General features: G+C 34.1%; 1 pseudogene; it reads left to right on the top strand.

Moving 5' to 3' along the window:
• Positions 1 to 381: 381 nt before the first annotated feature.
• Positions 382 to 898, top strand: LOC112649082 (28S ribosomal protein S25, mitochondrial-like; annotated as a pseudogene).
• The last annotated feature ends 11218 nt before the right edge of the window (positions 899 to 12116 follow it).

Genomic DNA, 12116 nt, shown 5'->3' with positions numbered 1-12116 from the left:
CATGAAAATATCATAAGTGTGCCATTGATTTAGAAGTTTATTGTGCTGGTCCTTAAAAATGTCTGTTCTACAATTATGAAAGTAAATTATATAAGCCTGTCTATGGCTATAGTGTATCTAAGCCACACTCAAGTGCTCAGCAAAGTACAGAAACATCTTCTCAGCATGTGTTTAATTCACTAGTAATTTCTGTAGTCAAAAAGGAATAAAGTAGCTGGGAAACAAAGGAAAAAAGCAGCTGTTCTCCATCTCAGGGGGGTATCCCCTCTGTGCCTGCACAGGAAAGGGAAAACAGCTATGAGGTAAAGCAGTGTGAATTCTGCTTGGTCTGCTGCTCTGAGTCTTTCCTTTCTGCTAGTCCTGTGGCTTAATCCCCCCCCCATGCCCATGAAAGGTTTCTTCCTGATCTGCCACATCTTCCAGTACCTGGGCCAGGGGGAGATTGTGTTCAAAATCAGTGAAGGTCATGACTGTGAACTACAACATGCATGGGTAGCTGAGCAAGAGCACTAGAAAATTTGTAATTTTCAACATACCTTAGATCCAGTACAAATATGTTGGGTACAGATCCTGATGTTTAAGAACATGATGCTGTCCCCATTTCTGTGGTTTTATCTGGATTCCAGAGAGTAGCTCCTCATAGATGTAGAGACCATGTGTAATAAATGGATTTGGCGCTCATCCTACAAATCTTGGAGAAGAAGAAGGAAACTCTCAAAAAGAGGAATAGGAGAAAAAAACAGCTTTCTCACCCAGCCCACTTTGGCCCCCAAAAGTACTGCCTGCTGAAGTTCCTCTGTATGGTGAAAGGGCAGGTCCCCTGCCAGAGCTGGTGGCATTACCCAAGGAGATGACAGCGAAGTACAAAGCAACACCAAAAGCCAGGACTGAGTACTAAGGCCTATGGCCATACCCAGGGACGCCCCATATTCTATCCCTGGAGAGATACTGAAAATGTCTTTGCCATAAGAGGATCTCCTTCACACACCTGTGTGAAAGGACATGGGAGAGTCAGCAGAGTATCTGCACTTGGACTACTAGAGGAGTATTCCTATTCATTAGATCAATAAAATACTTTCTGAAGAAAGAAGAAGAAGAAGAAGAAGAAGAAGAAGAAGAAGAAGAAGAAGAAGAAGAAGAAGAAGAAGAAGAAGGAGGAGGAGGAGGAGGAGGAGTAAAGAAGGAGGAGGAGGAGAAGGAGAAAGAGGAAAGGAAAGAAAAGAGAAAAAAGTATGACAATGACATCATATTGGTTTTAGTATTTATTAAAAATCGTATTTCTTTCTTATCCAATACTTTTTAAGATTTTATTTATTCATGAAAGACAGAGAGAGAGAGAGAGAGAGGCAGAGACACAGGCAGAGGGAGGAGAAGTAGGCTCCATGCAGGAAGCCTGATGTGGGATTTGATCTCAGGACTCTGGGATCACGCCCTGAGTCAAAGGCAGACACTCAATCACTGAGCCACCAGGCATCCCACCAATTTAAATACTTATGAGGAAAAAAAATCAAATCAGTTGAAATTGATTTTAGGGCTGTAAAGCATGTTGTTGTTGTTTTTACAAAAGCTGTTATTTCATCTACTTATTTAAGTGAATCAGAATTTTCTTCTTTTAACCAAAACATATATAGAGGTAAATTGGATGCTGAGCCATGAAAATAGCTTAATTGTTCTCACCAAATGTATTTATAATTAGTGTTATTATTTAGTAATAGATTTGTATTTATATAAATTTTTATATTTTATAATGTTTTAACTATACATAGTTATATATAACTTATTTATAATAAATTTATAACATTTAAATTTTATTTATATTTCTGTTTTTTATATATATTTCCTTCTTTAATCACATATCCTTCTACTCTTGCCCCTTATATAGTCAAGCCACATGGCCTTTATGCTATTCATAAAATACATTAGCATATCATAATTTCTGGATCTCTAAACTTACTGTTCCTTCTTCCTGGAATTCTCTTCTTCAGGAATTCTTGTTCCCTCAACCTTACTTCTCAATGTCAACTTTCTCAGTATGACCTTCTTTGTCTGCTCAATTTAAAACTACAATTAGCCTTTCCTATGTTGAGTGTCATCTCGCTGATGGCCAGTGATTTTTGTTTTTTCCTGTCTTGGTCACTGTCTCCTGCTGATATTTAAAACACTGCCTGACACATAGTACTCCATACTCACAAAAGCATTGGACATGAATAATAATGTTTGACAATGAAAGACTAAATATACAAGCAGTCAATGACTAGACCATATATAAAAATAGAATTTTGACCTACAACCTCTGTAGACTCCACCCAGAAAAGTCAGGACTTGGCCAATGACTGCCAGCTTTCCTAATTTTGCCTTCCCTTTCAATTTAGGACCAACCAAAGAAAGCCAAATGTCTTCCCCAAATCAATCACATAGGATGCTCTGCTTCCAGTAAGCACATATCCAGCTTCCTTATACCTACAGTCTCTAATCACAGTGTACCTGAAGCATTCCTCTTTTTTCACTATAAAGTTTTTCCACTCTCTCTGCCTTTGAGCTTCTGTCACACCTAAGGTAGGGTTATTAACTCCCTTGGAGACAATTTATTCACAAAGATAGTACCTTGTGAAAAGTATAGATTGTTCAAGTAGTCAAGGTGCTGAACAGCTGACTAGCCTCATTCAAATGCTAAGTGACTTTTTCTTTCAATTGCACCAAAATTATAACATATAGTTAAAGTATTTGCTTCAGTAGAATTAAAAATCATGACATCATATGTATATATGGTGTTGCTAGAAGTTAATTATAGCTATAAGGATTGATATTGGCAAAAGCAGATCTTATCCACAATAGTCTAAAATCCCTCCGATTAATTGCATGCCACGTAAATAGTAAGTACACAATAAACATCTACTTAATGAATAATTAAGAAATTAATATGTTTTCCCTATATGAAAGAACTCCTACATGAAGTAATTGAAAGCACATTTGGTAGACTTTTTTTTTTTTTATGAAGTAAGTTCTACAACTGGGCTGATACCCATTTCAAACAATTACCATTACCAAGAAGGCTATCAAACTTATTCTGAAATCTAAACTTTGGCCCATTTAGAAAATTCCAGTCTGTGATCCTGCTCAGGTAAACAGAACTAAAACTATTCACAGCAAATGCACTATAAGGGTTATCCATGTAAAATCTACTATTTTGTTAAGTGTTAAATGATTATGCTAGGCCTAAGATGGAGTCACACATGCAAAGCTCCCTCTCTTCAGCCAAAATATAATAGTTTCCTTTACTCCTGAATGCTGTACTCTCCCAGAAATGTAACTTAGAATTGACCAACCAGAGCCTGTCTGCTCAACTTAAATTACACAAACAGGCTCCAAGGTTTCTTTGTATACCAAAGAGGGGAAACTACCCTGTATTAGTCAATCATATCAAATTTGTTCAGTAAGGATTCCTTAATCCTCTGTGTCTCTGTCTATAAAACACCTTTACTTTGTATAGCTCTTCGGAACTCTTTTCTATTTTCTAGACTGAATGCTACCTGATTCATGAATCACTGAATAAAGCTAGTAAGATCTTAATAACATGTTGGTAAGCTCTTCATAATACTAAAGAACTTAATTCTTATGTCTTAGGTTAGAATTTTATTGTTTCTTTTTATAAAAGGCCATTGCACAACTGAAAGAGCAATAAATACATTATAACATAATATTTAAAATAAAATATCAAGATCAAAATGTGACAAAAAACAGGAGTCTAGATAAGAATAGATAATGTAGTCATGTTTTCATAAATGGAATCATCAGCAAAATCCATCTTTATTGTTTGAGAAGTAGGTATATACAAGTCTGATTTTTAGTGGGAAGTGAAAATAGACTTAATAGCTATACTTGTGTCTGCCTTCGGCTCAGGTCGTAATCCCAGAGTCCTGGGATTGAGTCCCACATTGGGCTCCTTGCTCAGAGGGGAGCCTGTTTCTCCTTCTGCCTGCCATTCCCTCTGTTTGTGCTCTCTCTGTCTCTCTGTCAAATTAATAAATAAAATCTTTTTAAAAACCTCTTAGAATATGTGGTGCATTTTCTGACACGGTTTTAAATACATCCACTAGTGAGGGGAAAGTAAATTCGTATTGCCTCAGACTATTTGGGGAGTTTAAATGACAAACAAAGCCTTTCACTTGTATTTGCTTTTGCACATTATTGAGATCAAATTGCTGAAGTTTTGTTTGACATAAGAAAAATAAGATTGAATACTGGAATTTGTTTCTAATTATCCTTTAGCATTCTTTCAAAAATGTTTCTTTTTTAAAAAGTCAGTTTTTTAAGACATACTTTCTTCATTATTCAACACCATGGATTAATAGCTACTTGAAATGAGGTTTTGAGAGAAGTAGCATGAAATAGTGGAAACAGCAGGAGCTTTAAGTCAAGCTGAAATAAACTGAATTCTGTCTCCTGTGAGCCTTGGGCAAGTTACTTAACCAATTTCCTCTCAGTTTCTTCATTTGTTTAATGGAGAGAATGCATTGCAAATTTATTGTATGCAAAATACCTAGCAAGGCAGTGTACATAGTATGTGCTCAATAAATTTTAGTTCTTATCATTACCTTTATTTTGTGTAGTTTGCCTTTAAGGTAAAATAGAGACATGTGAGATAGTTACATGACTTTAAATCATCCCAGCAAATGGTAATTACTCTTCAAATTGCCCTCATTACTTTCCTTAGTCACCCAATCACCAAAATAAAACACAATTATATTTCTCAAATAACTTCTACAAACAAAAACATTATACAAACAATTCTAAAACTGGGAAAGTGTTTTAGGTAAATAGCATAATAATTTCTTCCTTTAAGTCTAAATTACCTCTTTTCCTTTGCTACTGAGAGACTGAGACGTCTTTCTGATTCTGCAAAACTATTGATGTGAGAGCAAGCAGTTTATTCATTTCAATATTCATTCCTAGCAACATACTAGGAACATAGACTTTAACTTAGACTTGTTATTTAAAAATATGTGTTTATATACATTTACACACTCAAGGTATTCATCAGTTGTGTTGAAATTAATATCTGTAACTAGGAATTACAGTCAAATATGGATTTCCAGGCAGGCAAAATCAGGGAGTTTTCTTTTGGAAGCAAATAATGATATTCTCAAATATATAAAGGTATATATTAATGATTCAAGTTTCTCTTACCTTTAAAAATGGAACCATCTTATATTAGAATCTGTCATGTGTTCATTATAAAATGCTCTTTAGTGAGCATTTCCAGAACTTAATAAATTCTATACCTATACTGTAAAATATACAAAGTAAGAATAAAGTATGGTTTAATAAAATATTTCTTTGAGTGGTTAGAAGTTAAGAAGATCCAAATTCTGAACATGCTATAATTATTTTTTAGGATTTCTAATGTGAAAATAAAAATTGTTCTTTTCAAAAGCCACATACATACCTCAAAGGTATTAATTATCTTAAATTTGCAAGAATTAAGAACACAGTTACATGCCAAGTTGCTATCAGGTGCTTCAAACTGTCATATTGCTAACAAAAGAACTATTTTTACGATATGATTTTTTTTTGTTTCTGCAAAAAAAAATGGTTGTTGTACCATTCAACAAAGGAAAAGAATCTAATAAACTTTCCTAAACTTCTACAATTAGTAGTGAAAAAAGTGTGAAGAGCAATCTCATCCTCAATATCTTCATTTAGAAATAAATATATCTGGTAAGATTTCGTTTCAGTTTGTTTTTTTTCTGAAGAGGTTACAGAAACTGGGCTGCTTATTGCTTGTTACACCTTGTAGCTCTGAAGGTTTTTGAAGTATGGAGTTTGTGACCCACTTATAATAACAATTTTTTAAAAGCTCATTCACTGTAGGAGCTTTTCAGAGGTTAAGTGTCAGGTGAAAGCTCAAAGGTATTCTATTGCTTAATCTGGCAAAAGTTTAAAGGTTTTCTGTTGTTTTATCTCTGCTCTTAGTATTTAAATGTAATAAATATACTTAAATTTATTATATTAAGTTTACTATTATTTAAGTTATTCTTTTTTGAGGCTAATCTATGTTTTTTTAATTTAGATACAATTATACTAATACAGTTATCCAACATCATTAGTTTCAGATGTAGAGTTCAATAAATCACCAGTTGGATATACCACCAGTTCTCATCACATCACATGCGCTCCATAATACCCATCACTCAAGTATCCCATTCTCCCACCCACCTCCCCTCTAGCAACCCTCAGTGTGTTAGTTAAGAGTCTTTCATGATTTTTCTCCCTCTCTGATGAATTCCCATTCAGTTTTTCTTCCAGTCCCCTATGATCCTCTGCAATGTTTCTTAAATACCACATATGAGTGAAACCACATAATAATTGTCTTTCTTAGCCTGACTTACTTCATTCAGCATAATACCCTCCAGTTCTAGCCACGTTGATGTAAATGGTAAGCATCCTAATAGCAAAGTAATATTCCATTGTATACCACACCTTCTTTAGCCATTTGTCTGTTGATGAACATCTTGGCTCTTTCCAGTTTTTCTATTATGAACAATATGCTATGAACATTAGGGTGCAAGTACCCCCTTAGGTCACTACATTTGTATTTTTGAGATAAACACCTAGTAGTGCAATTGCTGTTTTCCGGAGCAGCTGTACTAACTTGCATTTCCACCAAAAGAATAAGAGAGTTCCCATTTCTCCATATCCTCACCATCATCTGTCATTTCCTGACTTGTTAATTTTAGCCATTCTTCTGACTGGAATGAGGTGGTATCTCATAGCGGTTTTGATTTGTATTTCCCTGATGCCAACTGATGATGAGAATTGGTTTGTAGTTTGTTGTCCATTCATATGTCTTCTTTGGAGAAATGTCTGTTTATGTCTTCTGCCCATTTCTTGACTGGGTTATTAATTTTTTGGTTATTGAGTTTGATAAGTTCTTTATAGATTTTGTATTACTAGCCCTTTATCTGATATGTCATTTGCAAATATCTTCCCATATTCTGAAGATTGCCTTTTAATTTTTGTTGATTGTTTCCTTCACTGAGCAGAAACTTTTTATCTTAATGAAGTTCCAATAGTTCATTTTTGCTTGTGTTTCCCTTGCCTTTGGAGACGTGTCTAGCAAGAAATTACTGCGACTGAGGTTGAAGAGATTGCTGCCTGTATTCTCCTTTAAGATTTTGATGGATTCTTGTCTCACATTTAGGTTTTTCATCCATTTTGAGTTTATCTTTGTGTATGGTGTAAGAGAACGGCCCAGTTTCATTCTTCTTCATGTGGCTGTCCAATTTTCCCAACACCATTTATTGAAGGGGATATCTTTTTTCCCTTGGCTATTCTTTCTTGCTTTGTCAAAGATTAGTTGACCATAGAGTTGAGGTCCAATTTCTGGGTTCTCTATTCTATTCCCTTGATCTTTGTGTCTGTTTTTGTGCCAGTACCATACTGTATTGATGATCACAGCTTTTTATATTGTTTGAGTCTGGCACTGTGATGTCCCCCTGCTTTGGTTTTCTTGTCCAACACTCCTTTGGCTATTCAGGGCATTTCCTGGTTCCATACATATCTTAGGATTCTTTGTTCCATCTCTGAAAAATATCAATGTTATTTTGATTGGGATTGCATTGAATGTATGTAGATTGCTCTGGGTAGCATAAACATTGTTAAAAGTATTCTTAGTCTTAGCTTTTAGTCTTGTATTATTTTTTTATGACTTTTAAAGTTTTGTATTGATTCCAGCTAACATACACTGTTGTATTGTTGTAGGTGTACAATAACAGTCATTCAACAGTTCCATACATCACCCAGTGCTCATTACAAGTGCACTCCCTTATTCCCACCAATCCATTTAACCCATATGCCTACACATCTCCCCTCAGGTAACCATCAGTTTGTTATCTGTAATTAAAAGTTTGCTTTCTGATTTGTCTCACTATCTCTTTTATCCTTTTGATCCTTTGTTTTGTTTCTTAAATTTGACATATGAGTGAAATCATATGGTATATATCTTTCTCTGAGAGATTATTTTTCTTGGCATTACACTCTCTAGCTCTATGCATGTCACTGCAAAAGGCAAGTTATCATTTTTATGGTTAATTAATATTCCATTGCGTATATGTACACCACATCTTCTTTTTCCATTCATCAGTTTGTGGACACTTGGGCTCTTTCTACAATTTGACTATTGTAAAAAATACTCTAATAAACATAGGGGTGCATGTATCACTTTGAATTAGTATTTTTGTATTGCTAGATCATAGGGTAGTTCTATCTTTAACTTTGTGAAGGAATTCCATACTGTTTCCCACAGTGGCTGCACCAACTTGCATTCCCACAAACAGTTCACCAGTGTTCCCTTTTTCTCTACATCCTCACCACTGCTTGTTGTCACTGGGTTTTTGTTTTTAGCCATTAGGACAAGTGTGAGGTGATTTACCACATGGTTAGTAATGATGAACATCTTTATTTATTTATTTTTTTTTTTTGATGAACATCTTTAAACATGACTGTGGGCCATCTGGATGTCCTCATTAGAGAAATCTCTGTTCATATCGTCTGCCCATTTTTAATTGGATTTTTTGGGGGTTTTTTTGCTGTTGAGTTTTAATAAGTTTTTATACAGTTTGGATACTAACCCTTTATCAGATATACCATTTGCAAATATATTCTCCCATTCCACAGGTTACCTTTAAGTTTTGTTGATTGCTTTTTTTCATTGTACATAAGCTTTTTATTTTGATGTAGTCCCAATAGTTTGTTTTAATTTTTGTTTCACTTGCCTCAGGAGACATATCTAGAAAGAGTTTGCTGTATAGCCTAAGTCAGATAAGATACTGACTGTGGCTTCATCTAGAATTTTTATGGTATCAGGATTCACATTTAAGCCATTAAGAATTTATCTTTATTGTATGGTATAATAAAGTGGTCCATCTTTTTCCTTTGCATGTGACTGTCCAGTTTTCCCAACGCATTTTTGGAAGTGACTGTATATTTCGTATTAGATATTCTTGTTTTTTCAAAGATTATCTGATCATATACTTGAGGGTTTATTTCTGGGCTATCAATTATGTACTATTGATCTATTTTTATGCCAGTACCATACTGTTTGAATTACCACAGCTTTGAAATATAACATCAAGTACAGGATTCTGATGCCACTAACTACCCTTTTCTTTTTTTAAATACTGTTTAGCTATTTGGGATCTTTTGTGGTTCCATACAAATATTAGGATTGTTTTTCTAGTTCTGTGAAAAATGCTATTGGTATTATGATAGGGATTGCATAAAATATGTTGATTGTTTTGGGTAATATAAACATTCTAACAATATTTTTTCTTCCAATCTATGAGCAAGAAATGAAAGCCTTTTCATTTCTTTATGTCATCCTGAATTTCCTTCTAAGTATTTAATACTTTTCACGGTATAGGTATTTCACCTCTTTCGTTAGATTTATTCCTAGATAGTCTATGGCTTTTGGTACAATTGTAAGTCTGATCAGTATCTAAACTTCTTATTTGCCACTTCATTATTGTTGTATATAAATGCTACAGATTTCTTCAGGTTTATTTTGGATTATGCAGAATTACTGAATTCATTTAACAGTCCTAGCAGGGTTTTGTGAACACATTTGATCTTTGTAAATATAGTATCATAATATCTGCAAATAGTGAAAGTTTGACTTCTTCTTTTTTTTTTATTTTTTATTTTATTTTATTTTTTTGACTTTTTCCTACAAGTTAGGAGGTCCTTTCTTTGTGTTGTCTGATCACTGTGGCTAGGACCACAGTACTATGTTGAATAGAAGTGATAAGGGTGGGCATCTTTGTCTTGTTTATGACCTTGGGGAAAAAGGTCTCAGTTTTTTCCCATTGAGGGTGATGTTAGCTGTGGGTTTGTTTTTGTTATTGTTGTTTTATAGATGGCCTTTATTATGTTGAGATATGTTTCCTCTAAACCTACTCTGTTGAGGTTTTTTTTAATTATTATGAATGGATGTTGTACATTGTCAAATGCTTTTTCTGCATCTATTGAAATGATCTAATGGTTCTTATCCTTTCTCTTACTGATGTGATGTATCTCGTTGATAGATTTGTGAATACTGAACCAGCTCTGCAGTCCAGGAATGAATCTTAATTAATCGTGTTGAATGATTTCTTAAAATGTATTGTTGGATTCAGTTTGCTGGTATCTTGCTGAGGATTTTTGCATCTATGTTCATCAGGGATATTGGCCTCTAGTTCTCTTTTTCAGTGGTGTCTTATCTAATTTCGGTATCAGGGTGATGCTGGTCTCACAGGCTGAGTTTGGAAGGTTTCCTTCCCTTTCTATTTTTTCTTTTTAGCATAGTTTGAGAAGAATAGGTATTAACTCTTCTGTAAATCTTCGGTAGAATTCCCTGTGAAGTCAGTTGGCCCCAGACTTTTGTTTGTTGGGGTTTTATGATTACTGATTCAATTTCTTTGCAGGTTATAAGTCTGTTCAAATTTTCTTTCTTCTGTTTCAGTTTTGATGGTTTATATATTTCTAGGAATTTATCCATTTCTTCTAGGTTATCCAATTTGTTGACATATAGGTTTTCATAATATTTTCTTATAATTGTATTTCTCTGGTGTTGGTTGTTATTTCCCCTCTCTCATTTGTGATTTTATTTATTTAGGTTGTTTCTCTTTTCTTTTTGATAAGTCTGGCTAAAGGTTTATCAATTTTTAAATTTTTTTTTCAAAGAACCAGCTCCTGGTTTCATTTATCTTTTCTATTTTTTTCTTTTTTAGTTTCTATATCATTTATTTCTGCTCTAATCTTTACTATTTCCCTCCTTCTGCTGACTTTAGGCTCCTTTTGTTGTTCTTTTGCTAGCTCCTTTAGGTATAAGTTTAGGCTGTTTGTTTGCGATTTCTCTTGCTTCTTGAGGCAGGCCCGTATTGCTATAAACTTCTCTCTTAGAACTGCTTTTGCTGCATCCCAAAGTTTTTAGATCATTTTGTTTTCATTTTAATTTGTTTCCATGTACTTTTTGATTTCTTCTTTTATTTCCTGGCTGACCTATTCATTGTTTAGTAGCATGTTATTTAACCTGGTTTTTCCAGATTTTTTTCTTGTGTTTGAGTTGTAGTTTCATAGCATTGTGGTCAGAGAATATGCATGGTGTAACTTTGATCTTTTTGAATTTGTTGAGCTTGTTTTGTGGGCTAATATGTGATCTATTCTGGAGAGTGTTTCCTGTGCACTTGAGGAGAATGTGTATTCTGCTGCTTTAGAATGGAATGTTCTGAATATATCTGTTAAATCCATCTGGTCCAGTGTGTCACTCAAAGACATTGTTTCCTTATTGATTTTCTGTTTAGATGGTCTGCCCATTGGTATAAATGGGGTGTTAAAGTCCCCTACTATTATTGTATTATTATCAATTAGTTCCTTTATGTTTGCTATTAACTGCTTTATGTATTTGGGTGCCGCTATGTTGGGTGCATAAATATTTACAATTGTTATATTGTCTTGTTTTGGACGGTCCCCATTATTATTATTATTATTTTCATTTTCATTATTATTATCATTATTATTATTATTCAATATAGGTATTGCTACTCTGGCTTTCTTTTGACATCCATTTGCGCGATAGATGTTTCTCGATCCCCTGTCTTTCAATCTGCAGGTGTCTTAGGTCTAAAACGAGCCTCTTGTAGGCAACATATAGATGGATTTTTTTTTTTATATTCCTTTCTGATACCCTATATCTTTTGACTGGAGCATTTTGACCATTTACATTCAAAGTAATTAATGATAGATATGTATTTATTTATTTGTTCTGTGATAGTTTCTGAAGATGTTTTCTGATCTTTTCTTGTCCTTCTTTCACGGTTTGCTGATTTTCCTTAGTGACTCACTAAGGATTTCTTTCTCTTTACTCTTTTCATATTTATTAGTGGCTTTCAATGTATGGATACCATTCGGTTTGTATATGACCTCTTCTGCATAAGGCAATCTATATTAAGCTGATGGTCATTTAAGTTTGAACCCATTCTTTACTCCTCTCCTCCCCACACTTTAGCTATATGGTGTCATAGTTTACACCTTTTTATTTTTTTGTGAGTTCCTTGGCTGATTTATTACAGAAATATTCT

This window comes from Canis lupus, chromosome X, assembly GCF_003254725.2.
Source record: "Canis lupus dingo isolate Sandy chromosome X, ASM325472v2, whole genome shotgun sequence".
NCBI classification, from domain to species: domain Eukaryota; kingdom Metazoa; phylum Chordata; class Mammalia; order Carnivora; family Canidae; genus Canis; species Canis lupus.
The sequence above is the reverse complement of the archived record's forward strand: the minus strand, read 5'-3'. Positions and strand labels throughout refer to the sequence as shown.